Below are 7,106 nucleotides of genomic sequence, written 5' to 3' on the forward strand. Positions count from 1 at the left end.
ACATAAATATACCAAATGTTTCTAACTCTAAATTAGTATATTTTAGAAATTTAATTTAATTATGCTAATATGTAAATATTTTATTAGTGAAATAATGACATTCATTAAAACCTAAGGACCTTGATAAAAAATTGCAGAGAAATAAGGTTTTGATCAATAGAACAGAAGAAAGAGAGATGAGAACCTAATTTCTTTTTCTTTTTTTAACAAATGATATTATCTACACTAAAGGTTGGGGAGTGAGTTATGTCTCACAATAGGCTAGCAATAACGTGATTCCAAATCGCTTTTGGCGAGAATCAAACCTAAGACTTCTCACTTACAAATGAAAAGACATACCACCAGATCGTAGTACTAAGTGACTATCTCAACATACTTAAAAGAAAGCAAACATAAGAGCAGACGATGTTGCCAACTTAAAACATAGGAACATAGGTAGGATCATGCTTGTATTTGTTGAGGTGGGAACACGAGATAGTGACACCACTTAAGTTAAAAGTTGTAGCACCAACTGGTTGCCTCTCCTCATTCTTTAGAACGAATGCGAAAGCAGCTTTCTTTAAACTGAAGGAACCATCAAACTTTAATTTAATATAATCACGATGAGGGGGTTGCCATCTAATGAGTTGCGAGGTACTGTACCACCATTGGATTTATATTTAAAATTAAAATTGTGAAATAGGACAATCCTGCACTTGCTGCAATCGAGATACTCCGAGTAGAGATAGGATTTATGCTCCTAAATACTTTATTATTTCTATCATTCCAAATTTGCTAGCAATTAAGAAGAGTTTTACGGAAGTCACTCAAACCCTTCAACTCTGTGAATTTAAAGTTTCCATCTAATCTATTACATTATTATTCCAAGGACTCACCGGAGATAAATTCCAAATCATTTCTGCATAATGGCACTTGAGAAAAAGATGACTCTGATTCTCTTCGCTATTGCCGCATAAGGGCATAATTCATCAGTATTTTGTACAAATTTACTTAGCCAAGTCCTAGTGTGAAGCCTTTCATGAATTAGAAGCCACATAATTTTTTTAACCTTTTGGGGAATCAGCAACTTCACAATTTCTTCAACAACTTTTGTCTGCTTACATCCTAATGATTATGGCTTTGAATCCAAGTTTTCGTCTTTATTGAGAAATCACCGTTAGATGAAGTTCCCCAAATAAAAGCATCACACTTAATTGCATAGGGATAAGGATATTACAAATATTCCTAACAAAGTCCTGATCAAGAACTTGCAAAAGTCCAATTGTATACCAACAAATGTTATCAATAAAATCAGACTCTTAACTCCCAATTCAAAGTTGCTCACTGATTTTCTGGGATTAGCTGGAACAATGGTAAGAAAACACTCAATGATGGATCCAAAATAACATATCCTTACCATTACCCACAATCTATCTCATACCCTTACGTACAACATCCCGACTATTGAGAATGCCCTTCGAAGCCAAAGAATGATTTTGTTTACAACTCATGAAATTATCCTTCCTTAAATATTTCCGTTTTGACAATTTGAAACCACCAGTTATCCTCATTAGTCATTACTTTCTAACCTAGTTTTAATAATTGATAATTGATCATTATGATGATTGGAAATACAAGGGGTGATGATGTCAGCCATGGAAGCCATATCAGCTAGCATGGCCAGGGGAGGGGGTGTTATCACAAGAAACCCGCAGTTTAAAATCCTACACAAAAATCTGTTCTAGCCCTTCCCCAAAGTTCCACAAAAAACCATTACTATCTTTAAACCCTTATAATTTCATTTTCTTTCTACGAATAGTTGCCACAATTTGAAAATATCTTGAATTTTTGTCCCCAAGCTGCAGCAAACGTACCTTGGCTTTTTGGTCCACAGAATTTTTTTTGTTTTTGTTTTAGGATCGTAGTTATCTCCTCTTAGCTTACTTTCCAACACCAGCTCCTCAACAATGATTTGATTCTTCATGATCTTTTCTTACAAGTCACTAAGGGAGCTTAGGATTTTTTTCTATGTGCTCCTTTATATTACCACAAGTTATTTTGTTTCAATTTTTAACAAGATACTTAAAAGTGCTAACAAGCCCTACATTGATCAATTGGAGCAAACTCCCCATCACAACGCCACTCATTTTTAACAAAATCCTTGAACTCAGGATGGAGTAGTCACATAACTTCAAATTTAAAAAGGTAATTGTTTTTAAATTCACTCACCACATTGTTGGTCAGTAAAATGGAGGACTATGATCAGAACAAAAAATTGGATAGTTATATACGAATATTATAATCAGAGTGCTCAGTTAGCCAGTACAGGTTACGATACCACGATCAAGCCTTTCATAAATTATGGTATTATTAGAATGTCCATTGCACCAAGTCTAAGGCACACCCGTTCGCATTCAAAGATATAAGGTTTCCTTTAATAAAAAGTTAATGAAATTATCCATATAGGACGTTCTATTTTGACAACCTCCTCATTTCTCCGACATATCCACAGTATTATTGAAATCACCAATTAAGTACCAAGGTTTATTATGTTGGTTAAGTTTAAGGATATCCTCCCAAAGAGCTACCTGCAAATGTTTTTGGGAGAAAGCACACACAAACGTAATGAATTGTTCATGATCATTATGAAAATCCTTAGCGACAAAATGGATACAGCGAGAACTTAAATTCATAATATTTATCGCCACCTTGACCGAGTTCCACAGAAGACAAATCCCACCAGCCTTACCTAGGTTTGGTAATTTCTTACACGACTCGTTAACCCGACTCGAAAAGATAAGAAATTAATAGGTTTTAGGTTGACACAATAATGGATTGGGTCGTTATCAGGTAATCCGATAAGCACATGTTAAGATAACAGGTCGGTTCAGGTATACATGTGGATAACCTGAAATACAGTAAGAAAATATTAATTAATAATTTTATACCACTAAAAAAATATTATAATTAAGAGTACTAGGATTTAATCCCACTTTTGTGAGATTAAATCCCTACCATTGAATTATAAATTCCAATTACAAAATCAGTACATGCACAAAACCTATTTCTTAATTGCAATTTCACCTTCTATTCTATCTCCCAATTCGATTCTGCCTTATCAATCTCCCTGTCTCACTCGAGTTCTTTTCCTTCCTATTCTATTACTACCAGAATCCAACCTAATTCCCTATTTAGAAAAGGAGGTAATATATTTTTATGTGATATAGTACTATTGTTTTATTTCTTTTATTTTAATTATTTTTGGTATACTTCTCATAATTTGAATAATTTATAATGTTTAGTTTTTGTATACTTAGTTTATGCGGAAGAGTTCTGATGTGGAAAACCTTATTGAAAACATCATCAATATAATCTTGAAGACAATAGATCAAGCTAGAATTCCACTACCATTTGTCCATGATGAATGATGAAAATTGAAAGATTTTGTAAAAAGAACAACATACAAGCTTTGAGTTTCATTGGCAAGGTTTTAACTTCTGAGAAAGGTTCCACAACTTTGAAATGAAAAAACTCCTTTATTTTGCACATTCTTACACATTTGATATTTTGTAGTAGTGTATTGATGTTTTTTTATTAAGGCTCTACTTAATGAAAATTGTGTTTTTATGTTTTGAAGAAATATTTATGTGACAATATGTTATGTGCAAATTTTAAAAAAAAAATATTTCGAATAGGTTAAACGGGTCGGGTCATTTTACTTGCTAATTTTAACGGGTAAAATGACCCGACCTGGTTAGAACCCGTTCAGATAATGTGTGCGACACTCCACGACCCATTAAGATAACATGTGTTACATGAAAACGATAAAAACATGACCAATTTGTCAGACCTAGCCTTACCAATGGGATTACAACAAAAAACATTATCGAAATGCCTCCCATAAAGGTTCCTTGGGACCATCTCCAAATCCATTTTAGTTTCTAATAAACATAAAAGGTCCAGCTTTAATAAATTACGCAAAAAACTAAAATTATATATATATATATAAAACTCAATTTCAGTTACTGTTCATTAACAGTGATTTGACGAATTTGCCCCTTATTTTTTTCTTCCTCTTCGTTTTAATGTTGAGTTTTAACAGTAATATGACTGTTTTCTCCTATTGGTTTTGCGTGTCTTTCATCCTTTTTGCTTTGGCTTTGAGTGCTAGATGTCTTTCATCGCTACATGTCTTTCATCGCCGTTTTGCCCTTTTGTTTCCGTTTTCTCTCCTGACTTCCCCTTGCATGCTTCCCTGCATCCCTGTCACGATCTCACCTTCGATTCCAACAAGTGCGATCAATCTCGCCCCTCAATTCCCTTCACAATCATCCTTTTCCACGCCTTTGCGTTATTTCACAATCGCCGCTTCTCTCTCACTCATCGCTTCATCCCCATCAAATCTCAACCGCAGTTGCACTACAAACCCATATGGATGGAAAACCCATGAAGAAATCTTGGTCGTCGGCTGACAACTGGACTGCAACAATATCTTGACTCACCCTAGCATCAGCAGATTCCAGCTTTAAACCCTCTCCAACCTTTTTACCCAAAAGCTCTCTCACTGATTTGTCATCAGGTAAGATAGTGGAGTTATTTGGCATTTGATTGAAGTTTTCTTGGAACAAAATAAGAAAACAAACTCAAACCCTCAAACTAACATATAAAATTCTACAAATTCTCTCACACTTAATCGAATTGATCTCAAGTGTTAAGGTTTTAGGGTTTTGGTCTTCAAATTTCGACGAATTGTTTCCGTCTGAACACCGGTGACAAAATATGTTGTTTGGTTGTCGAGAAAATATGTAAAAATGTATACTCTTCTCAACATATTTAGATAATTTCGTAGGAGAAGTTCATCCATGCACCTTAAATTTTATGTTTGATTGGTATATGTTTTCATAATTCAATCATATCAAGCTCCATTCATGTCTACTTCTATTCATAAGAGCCGGTCTTCTGTCGATGGCAACAATGGAGGCTAGGCCTGAAGCAAAACCAGAACCAAAAGAAATTGAAGAGAGTTATGAACCTCTTCTCAAATACAAGGTAATTAAAACTAAAATATCTTTTTTATGAACACCATTCAGCTTCTTTGCCCGCTAGGTCCATTGTTCTTCATTTCGCATGTCTTTATAGAGATTTAATACTCCTCAATTTGGGATTTCTCTATTGTAGATTTTGCAACGACGGTTGCATGGGAAGCTGTTGGTGATGGAGAGGGTGAATGTAGCTCCATCTAAGGCCATGGAAATGAGGGTAAAGGTCAAATATACCTTAGTTTATCACACTGAACTCTACTTCTGTCGAAGGTCAGCAATAATATCTACTACATACATATAATATACATAATATATATATATATATATATATATATATATATATATATATATATATATATATGATTTTATATGATTAAGCATTGAGAATTGCAAATTTGTAAACTATGAGTAGAGTTTTCCAGGCACATTTACTTTGAGTGAATACACTGTTGTTCATTTTGGCCGTCTTTCCAAAATCAAGCCCCTTCCTCAGTTGGACAAAGTTTGCATCCTTAGTTGTGCCATACCAACAGGTTTGGTGTTGTACTCAATGCTTTAGAGCCTTGAATTATGCATCCTCAACTGATACTACATATTGAATCGTTTGCATTATACTGAATATTTTGTTTTTTAATATCAGGTTTGGGTTCCCCTCCCAATGTAGCAAAACGAAAAATTATCCTCAATTCCTGTTTATTGGCCTCGCTATAAGTTTGGACAAACTTTGTTGATCCCAAATTCTTTGTTCTAATAAATTGCATTTATTTTCTTTTTCGTATTTATAATGATACATGCGTGATATAGGCTACTAAAGGTGGAAGAATTTCTGAGGCGCCATTGAGTATTGGGGTGGAGTCGGTGGACTTGTAGCCCAAGAGGTTTGACGAAGGTATTTATTTTTTATTTTTGACGTTTGGATTTGGTTTAATAGGTAGTTTAGTGGGAAAACATAGAAACATATTTTTGCTTAAACATTCCTTCCCTGTCCATAACTAAGAAATTCGAAGTAAATGAATTTGTGAATTCGAATGACAATGACAAACCAGTGCACGAGATGAAAAATGTTTCGCTATTCTTATTATTCTTATTATGTGTTGGACATGAATCAACATAAATAGTTAAGTTGTAACTTTAACTTTTATTTTTATTTTCTTCTGCTTCTCATCTACCCAAGTCTACAATGCACATACAGCTAAGGAAAAGACTAAGACATCAACCAATGCAGAAGCTCCTGATAAGACTAATTGCGGATAGCACTACAAATGAGCACTACAATTTTAAGCTTGATGTTGATATGTGATTTCCACTCCATCTTATCTCTTTTTTCTTTTTTTTTAATTTTTTAATTTTTAATGTTAGTTTAATTTTCAAACCTTTTGTATGTATCAAGTAATTCTTCATATAATTGAATAATGGCCCTTTTTTTTGTTTCTCTTTTTTCGCTCCTCCATCAATTCATTGGTTAAATAGATTGAAAAAATTTAGTTTTTTATATTGAATTCTTACTGATTCCAATTCTTAATATATAGCAAGAGAAAAATTCTGGACAAAGCAAAAAAAAACATGATGACCAAGAAAATGATGGTCATTCCCAAACAAGCAAGACCAAAAGATTGACCAGGAAAAATCATAAACACTGAGCAGATGTGTGGTGCCAAGCTTCTGATATGGACATGTATATTTTTTGTATTTGAACGATTTTGATACTGTGAACTTCTATACATGAATATAGCTTTCATAGCATCTCTATCTTTATAATAGTGAGGAATTGCATACTGCCAATCTCTATCTTAGGTATATAAATCTAACTTCAATAAATTCTGTTTTCTGTATGTACATATTATCAAAATATTTTAAACACCCGCAGCAACGCGCGGGCATTTTTGCTAGTTACTACTAAAATCCAGTCTCCCTAGACCTCGGCAATTCCAAATTATGCACTTCATTAATCAATTTCTTCAAGTAAACTATTGTAACTCGATCCTGCTTCTACAATCTCCTTTCAGACTCATTTTCTCATACTTAACACTCCCCCGCTTGGCTTAGGAGAGGCCATCGCAACTTTTGCTGTCATGATGGATGCAA

At 33.9% G+C, this 7,106-nt stretch overlaps 3 long non-coding RNA genes across 3 annotated transcripts; all 3 read left to right on the plus strand.

Moving 5' to 3' along the window:
• The first annotated feature begins 4,328 nt into the window (after positions 1–4,328).
• On the plus strand, positions 4,329–5,291 carry LOC139190250 (uncharacterized). Its single transcript, XR_011574342.1, has 3 exons — positions 4,329–4,558; positions 4,929–5,028; positions 5,158–5,291. It is a non-coding gene; the product is annotated as an uncharacterized lncRNA (long non-coding RNA).
• A 127-nt stretch (positions 5,292–5,418) lies between these two features.
• On the plus strand, positions 5,419–5,697 carry LOC139190251 (uncharacterized). Its single transcript, XR_011574343.1, has 2 exons — positions 5,419–5,554; positions 5,662–5,697. It is a non-coding gene; the product is annotated as an uncharacterized lncRNA (long non-coding RNA).
• LOC139190249 (uncharacterized) lies at positions 5,695–6,764 on the plus strand. The gene is made up of 2 exons (XR_011574341.1): positions 5,695–5,910; positions 6,551–6,764. It is a non-coding gene; the product is annotated as an uncharacterized lncRNA (long non-coding RNA).
• Positions 6,765–7,106: the final 342 nt, after the last annotated feature.

This window comes from Malus domestica, chromosome 12, assembly GCF_042453785.1.
Source record: "Malus domestica chromosome 12, GDT2T_hap1".
Taxonomy (NCBI): domain Eukaryota; kingdom Viridiplantae; phylum Streptophyta; class Magnoliopsida; order Rosales; family Rosaceae; genus Malus; species Malus domestica.